Source organism: Equus caballus, chromosome 21, assembly GCF_041296265.1.
Source record: "Equus caballus isolate H_3958 breed thoroughbred chromosome 21, TB-T2T, whole genome shotgun sequence".
Taxonomy (NCBI): Eukaryota; Metazoa; Chordata; class Mammalia; order Perissodactyla; family Equidae; genus Equus; species Equus caballus.
In genome coordinates, this window is record NC_091704.1 from 13,646,531 (window position 1) to 13,656,525 (window position 9,995).

Here is a 9,995-nt window from a genome sequence, read left to right on the forward strand (position 1 = left end):
AAATGTGGGTATGCTAGATGGTAAGTTGAAGATGTATGGAAATGTAAAGCTCTATAGTAAGGTAAATACCTGGGCAAATATAAAAACCAGTATTGTGATTTTGGATTGTATCTCCATTTAAAATTTTTTTATACAGAATTTAAAAGATAACTGGATAAAATACAATTACAAATTTATGTTAATGAGTACACAGTAAATAAAGATGTAATTAGTGACATTGATAACAAACTGGGAGGGTAGAGCTGTAAAGCAGCAAAGTTTTTACATGAAATTGAACTTAAGTTGATATCAACTTGAAATATTGTTATAATTTTAGAATTTTATATGTAATACACAAGACTTCAAAGGAAATCTTTATAAAATATACAAAAAAGGAAATAAGAATCAAAATGGTTCACTACAAAAAATCAACTAAACACAAAGTAAGAAAGTGATGGAGGAAACCAGAACAATAATCTCAAAGCATGAAAGACAAATAACAAGATGGCAAAAGTAGCTCCTTCTCTATAAATAATTATTTTAAATGTAATTAGATTAAACTCATAAATCAAAAACATAGAATGGGAAAAAATTAACAATGATCCAACTATTTACTGTCTACTTTGGAGCTGACGACAAAAAGAAGTTGGAAAAGAAAGGAGGGAAAGAGAAACTCCACACAAATAGTAAACAAAAATGAGGAATCATGACCATATTAATATCAGATAAAATAGACTCTAAGTCAAAAAACGTGTTGAAAGACAAAAGACAGTATATATTGATAAGAGGATCAATTCACAAAGAAGATACAACAATTACAGCATATGCAACAAACATCAGAGCTCCAAAATATATAAATCAAACATTGACAGAATGGAAAGGAGACATAAGAAGTGTAACAATAACAGTAGGAGACTTCAGTACCCCACTTTTAGTAAGGGACAGAAAAACCAGAAAGAATTTCAATAAGGAAGTAAGGGACTTGAAAAACACTCTAAACCAATTAGACCTAACAGAACACTCCATCCAAAGAAAGCTGAATACTTAACCTTATGCAATATTCTCCAGGTGAGACTGCATATTAGGCCACAAACCAAGTCTTAATAAATTTAGAAAGAGTGAAATTTTTCAAAGAGTCTTTTCTAACCCCTGCAAAATGAAAGTGGAATTCAACAACAGAAGGAAAATGGAAAAATTCACAAATATGTGGAAATTAAACAACACCATGTAAAATAACCAATGGGTCAAAGAAGAATTCCCAAGGTATATTAGAAAATATCTATAGACAACTGAAAATGAAAACAAAACATACCAAAATACATGGAATACCGCACAAGCAGTGCAGAAGGAAATTTATAGATATGATTATCTACACCGAAACAGAAGAAATATTTCAAATCAAAAGCTTAATTTTCCACATTAAGGAACTACAAAAAACAAGAAAAATAAAATTAAAAACAAGCACAAGAAAGAAAACAATAAAGATTAGAGGAGATATAGATAAAATAAACAGCAAAACAATAGAGAAAATCAATAAAACCAAGAGTTAATTCCTTTAAGAGATCAACAAAATTTGCAATTCTTTAGTAGATTGACTAAGAAAAAGAGAGAGAAGTCCAAAATTACTAACATCAGAAATGAAAGTAGGGACATTACTATCAATCAACAGAAATAAAATGGATTAAAATAAAGACTATGAACAGTTGTACACTAACAAAATGGATAATGTAGAATCAAATTTTAAAAATTCCCAGAATCATAAATCTACCAAAATGGAATATTTATGAAAGAGAAAATCTGAAGAGAGCAATAACTTTTAAGGAGATTGAATTAGTAATTAGAAAGTAATCAAGAAAGAAAATCCCAGGACCAAGTGGCCTCACTGAAGAATTCTACCAAACATTTATGAAAGACTTAACATCAGGTATCCTAGAACTCTTCCAAAAGATGGAAGAGGAGGGGAAACTTCCAAATTTATTTTATGAGGCCAGTATATCACCCCGATACCAAACAAAGACAAAGATGATGAAAAAAAAACCCCAATAACCCTTATGAATATTGATGAAAAATCCTCAACAAAACACTAAGAAAAAACAAGTTTAGCCTCTTGTTCAAAGGAGGGCTTACACAGCTTGACCAAGTGGGATTTCTTGTGGTAATGAAAGTACATTCAGTCTTTATTGTTCATTATATTAAAAGAATAAAGAAAAAACACATGATCATTGCAATTGATACACACAAAGCATTTTACAAAATTCAGTACTATTTCAAGACAAAAGCACTCAACAAACTAGGAATAGAAGGAAACTGTATCAAAATGATAATAATAAAGACAACAATACAGAATTAACATCATGATGAATGGTGAAAAACTGAAACATTTTCCTCTAAGATCAGGAACAAGACAAGGAATCCTGCTACTTCTCTTCAACAGAGAGTTAGAAGGCCTAGCCAGAGCAATTAGGGAAGAAAACAAAATAAAACACATCTAAATTGAAAGGAGAAATAGGAAGCCTGGTGGCATGTGGAAAAATAAAAGGAAACGTCCTTACACTATGAAGTCAGAACACCCCATGCGGGAACCACACCAGGCTGGGACCTCTCAACCTGTAGCCATGAATGTGAACAGGGGAGAGAGCTTCCCGTGCTCAGTGTAAATTCCAGGTAGCACAGTGATAAAATTGCAGCTGAACCCGACATACACACGCGTGGTATCAGTAAGCAACGGTTTAGCAACCTAAATGATTGTAGCTCACAAGGAAAGTGGCTGCCAGCTGACGAGCACCACCAGGTTGGCCCAGCATGGTCCATCTATTATCAGAGGAATGGTACCTGCTATGCAGGCTCAGACCACAACCAGAAACATCACCTCAGAGAGCCAGACAAGCAGTTTCAGCTCCAGAATTTGTTTTTAAACATGAATATCAAAATTGACTGCCCAAGGAAAGCATTGAAAATCAGACAGCCACTGTCATTTTTCTCCCTGCCAAGTTGCATGCCAAAAAAATGCAGCCCTGCCTGCTTAGAAAAGGCTTACCTGTTGCTATTCAGTTTGCCAATTCAAGACTGTCTGTGGATGTGAACCATCACTTAAAATGTATCATGGGAGAGAAACCCTACAAACATAAAACCTATGACAAGTTCTTTAGCTAGAAGGACAATATGATCAACCACATGACACACAGATGTGAAGCTCTACAAGTGTGACACTAGTGACAACTTGGCTGCCCACAGCAGCAGCCTTAGCAAGCAGCTGCAAATACGGCTCAGTGAGTGACCCTTCACCTGCCAGAGAATGCTCTTATGCCGGCTGCAACTCCAACTGGCTCACCCTTCACCTCCAGTCCCATACTGGAGACGTGCCCTTCCAGTGCTGGTCTTTAATACCAAGTCCAAATTAAACTCATACTTGAAAATGCTTATGTATGTGCACTGGAGGAAAAGCCTTTCAAGTAGAGTTGTGCAATGTCCATTGCACCATGCAAAGGAACCTCGTAACACACAGTGACATCAAACATAGGGGGAACAACTTCAAATGTCTGCATTGTGACATTCTGAGTGACAGCAAATACACCCTCAGAAGTACAGCTGGGTATGCCAGTAGGCACCACCCAAGAAATGCTCTGAGTGCAGCTACTCCTATTCCAACAAGTCCTTTCTGAGCATCCTTTATCCATCCAATGAATCAACCACCCCTTCCAGTGTAGTTACTGCAGCTTTGACATAACACAGCACAGCAACTTGAGCAAGCACTCAAAGCAGTTCCATGAGGACATGGTCGAGACCCATGTCCTTGGATATGAAAGACACAGGAAGACAGAGCAGCTAGCAAATGGCCAAGATGGAGACTAAGAAAACTTTTCACAGTGATATATGTGATGCCTCATTCACGTGGGAGAATTTTCTCTGCAGCCATATGAGGCAACATAAGAAACACAATGAAAAGAAGAGCTTGGCTGTGGCTGTCCTACAGTTTCAACTTCATCCAACTCCATCAACTCCAATCAACTCCATAAGCTCCCCACTGCCACCTTACTCTGTGACACCTCCAGGTACCACTCCAGCCCAGCCAAGTGCCCCAGTTCAGTGAGCAAGAGTCAAAATCATCACTGGGCATCAAGTTCCCTAGACAAACACCATCAGCCAGGGTGCTTCTCCTTCACCAAACATAGTACCACCAGTCAGGGTTGCTCAGAACACACAGGGGCTCTCAGGGAACAGTGGCCTATGGATCATGTGCCAGATCAGTCTGATTGCCTCCCCTATTCTCTCCTCTGGGTGTCCCAACTATGCATGAGTGATGGCTCAGGCATTTGTCCTGCTGACTGCTCAAAACCAGAAGGATAAAGCTGCTCTGCACCAGACTGATTCCCATAGCCCTAGGTGGAACCCAGGAAAGCTCTTACAACAAGCCTTTCATCACTAGTTTGGGTATTACTTACACTGACTTTGAAGACCTTAACCCTTTGATTCAGGAGGGGACAACTGAAGTGACCATGGTGAGCAACAGAGGTCAGAATGTGGTCATGGCTGCAATGACTCAACCTGTATTCTCCTCTTTCCAGTGAGAACAACCCAAATGGGCTTACTGCATCACTCAAAGAGGGGTCCAACCAGCTTTGCTCTATCCAGCTGACTCTGTACCAGATTAGTACTCAAAAATGAAAAAAAAGGAGGAGTGATAAAAAACAAGTCACAAGTAGAATTCTGTAAGAGGTTTTCTGTTAATGTGTTTAAGGATTGTTGTAAAATCCACATCATAAATTGTCATTTTTATGCTGCTTATTATACTTTTAGTACTGTAGTAACTTTGAGACTATCTTGGAATCACCATGTTCTAATCATCGTAGAGTCTTATATGTTATCAGGATGATTCTGATTAGGGATTGGAATTAAGTGAATTAAGTCATGGACACATTGCTTGTTTCCAACAGAATTAGGAATATTAGTATTTTAATATATGGATACAAACGTATTGATAGGAAAGTGTTTTCTGCATAAGGTTACATAGATACTATAGAGACTTGATAGCAAAAAGAATGTTTAGTGCTAACAAGCAAAAAATAAATGGTTTATTAATAAATGGTGATACGTGATTAAAAAAGAAGGGAAGAGAAAAATTATCCTTTCTGCAGGTGACATGATGTTATGTTTAGAAATCCCTAAAGAATCCTCAAAAAAATGCACACAACTATTTGAACTAACAAATTTTTCCAAAGAATATAAATGAGAGCCAACAAGCATGTGAATAGGTGCCTCACATCACTAAACACTAGAGAAATGTGAAACTTGCAGGACAGAAAATTACACACAAAACCTGTTGCCTTTCTGTACACTAAAAATAAAAAACAGGAAAAAGAAATTAAGAAAATAACTACACTTAGAATACCATAAAAAGAAAAAAATTCTTAGAAATAAACTTAAGAAAGGTAGTGAAAGATTTGTGCACCAAAAAATATTGTTGAAAGAAATTAAAGAAGTCACAAAGATATGGAAGACATTTCATTTTCAGAGATTGGAAGCCAATATTATTAAGCCATTGATATTACCCAAAGTGATATAGATTAGATAGATAGATAGATAGATAGATAGATAGATAGACAGACAGACGGATAGATAGATTCAATACAACCTATATCCAAATCCCAATGGTGTCTTTTAAAGAAGTAGAAAAGTCCATCCGAAAGCTCATATGAAATCTCAATGATCTCCAAATTTCCACTTGAAAGAAAAGAACAAAATTGTAGGTCTTACACTTCCTGATTTCAGAACCCAGAACACAGTTACTGTAATCAAAACAATGTTGTACAACATAAATCATAAGTGTTGTATGACATATAGAGCAATGACATGGAATAGAGAACCAGAAATTACCTTCACATGTACGGTCAAATAATTTTTGATAAATGCCAACCATTCAATGAGGAAAAGTATATTTTCAACTAATGATGTTGGAAAATCTGGATGTCAACATGCAAAAGAATGAAATTGGAACCTTACCTTACACCATGAACAAAAATTTCCTCAATGCAAATCAAAGACACAAACATAAGAGAAAAAAACTGTTAAACTCTTAGAATAAAACATAGGGGGAAATCTTCATGGAATTATATTTGTCAATGATTTTCTGGATATGACGCCAAAAGCACAGGCACCTAAATTGAAACAGCTAATTGGACTTCACCATGTTAACACCTTTTGTGAATCAAAGTAAACTATCAAAAGAGTAGAAAGGCAACTCACAAAATGTGAGAAACTGCAACATTACATATCTGATAAGATATTATATCAAGAGTATGTTTAAAAATCCTGTAACACAACACCCAAAACAAAACGAACTCAATTAAATTACCAACAAAGGATTGAACAGAAATTTTTCCAAATAAGATAAATGAGGGCCAACTGCCTGTGAAAAGATTATTTACATCACTAATCACTAGGGAAATTCAAATAAAAACTCGGTGAGAAACCACGTCACACCTATTAGGATAGTTGCTATTTAAAAAAAGAGCAAAGAATGCCTTAATGAGAAGGTGCAGAATTGGATACCATGTACATTGATAGTGCTCTTCCTTGAAAAGTTAAACATAAAATTACCACGTGATCCAGAAATTCCCTGTCTGGGTATATTTAACAAAAGAATTGAAAGCAGGGACTCAAACAGATGTTTTTATATTTATGTTCATAGTAACTTTATTTAAAACGGCCAAAAGATGGAAACAAGCCAAGGGTCCATCAATGAACGAATGAATAAACAAATGCAGTATATATGTTCAATGGAATATTATTCAGCATTAAAAGTAATGAAATTCTGATACATGCGACTCCGTGGATGAACCTTGCAGACATCATGTCATGTAAAATAAGCTAGTCACAAAGGACACTTTTATGAGGTGCCTAGAATATTCAAATTCATACAGACTGAAGCTATAACAGTGATTAGCAGGGGGTGGAGGGACAGAGAAAGGAAGAGTTAGTGCGAATGAGCTCAGAGCTATAGTTTGGGATGGTCAAAGTTTCTGGAGATGGGTGTTGGTGATTGTTGCACAACAATGTGAAAGTAATTAATGACACTGTACTGCTTACAAAAATGTTTTAAATCATGTTTTATCTTATGCATATTTTATCACAATACATTGAAAAATGATTGGTTAATTCATATTTTCTCCTTCATCTGGAGTAAATTTGCAATTTTTATTTCAAATGAGTTAACTTTTTCTTAGTCTTAAGTTCTTAGACAAAAATAGTCACATTGTCTTAACATTTTTAAAGATATATTCTCCCTGAAATATGGTAGCCTTTGCATTTGGACATTTTTCCACATATTACATGCATATGCTTGTCTTTCCTTTAGTTCTAGATCAATTTTTCTAGTTGTTTCTAACGTTAGCATTTTCCAGGAATCGTATTTTAACAGTCTTGATCCCATCTACTGTTTTTCTATTTTATTAACTTTTAACTGCATTATATCCATTCTTCTAAATATTTTAGGTTTATACTTAGATTTATGTTGTTGCAAATGGCAAGATTTATTTTTTTATGGCTGAGCAGAATTCCAATGGGTATATATATAACACATCTTCATTCATTTTTATTTTTACACACTTTCTCTACAATCAAGTAGTTTCATATAAGTTTAATATAATTTTAATTTTATAATTCATATACTCTGCTTCTGTGAGTTTGACTATTTTAGAATTCACATATAAGTAAGATTGTACAGTATTTGTCTTTCTGTGTCTTGATTTTTCACTTTGCATAATGTCCTCCAGGTTCATCCAAGTTGTTGCAAATGGTAAGATTCCATGGTTTATTATGACTGAATAAATATTTCCTTGTACATTTGTACACCCCGTTTTCTTGATCCAATCATCCACTGATAGACTCTTAGGTTGTTTCCATGTTTTGGCTTTCATGAAAAAAGTTGCAATGAATATGGTAGTGCAGATATCTCTTCAATATTCTTTTTTGTTTTCTTTGGATATATACCCAGAAATGGAGTTACTAGATCATAAATCAGTTCTATTTTTAATCTTTTGAGGACCCTCCATACTGTTTCCATAATGACTGTACCAATTTATATTCCTACCAATAGTATATAAGGGTACACTTTTTCCAACATCCTCTTCAATAATTGTTAGATCTTGCCTTTTTGATAATAGCAACCCTAATATGTATGAGGAGAATCCTGTTGTGGTTCTGATTTGTATTTCCTTCATGATTAATGATATTGAGCACCTTTTCATATGCTTGTTGGATATTTGTGCATCTTATTTGGAAAAAAAGTCTATTCAGATCCTTTGCCCATTTTTTAATTGAGTTATTTGTTTCGGTGTTTTTGTTATTGAGTTATATGAGTTCCTTTTATATTTTGGATATTAACTCCTTATCAAAGAGATATGGTTTGCAAATATTTTCTCACGTTTCATATCTTGCCAGTGCATTTTGTCGATTGTTTCCTTTGCTGTGCAGAATTTTTTGAGGTTGACATAGTTCCGCTTGTTGATTTTCACTTTTGTTGCTTTTGCTTTTAGTTTCCTCTCCATAAAATCATTGCCGAGACCAATGTCAAGGAGATTTTCCCTCACATTTTCATCTAGGAGTTTTATAGCCTTAGGTCTTTCAATTAGAACTTTAATCCATTTTAAGTTAATTGTTCTATATCATGTAAGATAAGTATACAATTTCATTCTATTACATACTAATCAATTTTCTCAGCACCATTTCTTGAAGAGACTATCCATTTCCCATTGTGTATTTTGGCACAATGTTAGTTGACCTTATATGCTTGGGTTTATTTCTTGGTTCTCTATTTTGTTCCATTGAATTATGTGCCCATTTTTATAACATCATCTTGCTTTGGTTACTATAGCATTGTAAGATAACTTGAAATCAGGAATTATAGTGTCCCCAGCTTCATTGTTTCTCAGCATTGCTTTGATTGTTTGGGGTCTTTTGTAGTTCCATAAGAATTTTAAGATATTTTTCTATTTCTGAGAAAAATGTCATTAGAATTTTGATAGGGATTGTATTGAATCTATAGATCGTTTTTAGTAGTAGGGACATTTTAATACTATTAATTCTTCTGATCCATGAACATGAGATGTTTTCCCATTGCTTTCTTTCATTTTCAACTTCTTTAATCAATCTTACAGATTTGGTGTACAGAACTTTTACATCCCAGGATGAATTTACTCCTAAGCATTTTATTACTATGATGGTATTCTACATGGGATTGTTTCCCTAATTTCTTTTTCAGATAGTTCATGGTTAGTGTATAAAATTGCAACTGATTTTTTTTATATCAATGTTGCATCCTGCAGCCATTCTGATTTTATTTATCAGTTCTAATAGATTTTTGTGTGGAGTCTTTGGAGTTTTCTATGTATATAAAAGCATATCATCTCCAAACGAAGGCAAGTTTACTTCCTCCTTTCTCATTTGAAGGGTTTTTTTTCTGGCCTGATTTTTCTTGCTAAGATTTCCAATACTATATTGATTAGAAGTGATGAAAGGAGTGATCATTGTCTTTTTCCTGATCATGGTGGGAAAGCTTTCAACTTTTCGCCATTGAGTGTGATGCTGGTTGTGAGCTTGACATATATAGCCTTGATGATGTTGAGGTATGTTCTTGCTTTATCTAATTTGTTGAAATTTTTTATCATGAATAATGCTGAAATTTATCAAATTAGTTTTTTCTGCAGCCATTGAAATAAATAATGAGATAAATTTATCCTTCATTCTTTTAACGTGGTTTACCACATTTACTGATTTAACTATGTTGAACCATTCTTGCATCCTAGGAAAGAATCCCTCTTGATCTTAATGTATGATCCATTTAATGTTCTGTTAAATTCTGTTCTTGTGTTTTGTTCAGGACTTTTACATCTATGTTCATCAGGGATATTTACCTGTAAGTTTCTTTTCTTGTAGTATTCTTATCTGGCTTTGGTATCAGAGAGTGCTGCCATGATAAATGAATTTGGAAGTATTTCCTCCTCCACAAATTCTTGGAA

At 34.5% G+C, this 9,995-nt stretch overlaps 1 pseudogene; it reads left to right on the plus strand.

Annotated features, from left to right (window-relative positions):
- The first annotated feature begins 2,594 nt into the window (after window positions 1-2,594).
- LOC102150651 (zinc finger protein 64-like) lies at window positions 2,595-4,547 on the plus strand (annotated as a pseudogene).
- The last annotated feature ends 5,448 nt before the right edge of the window (window positions 4,548-9,995 follow it).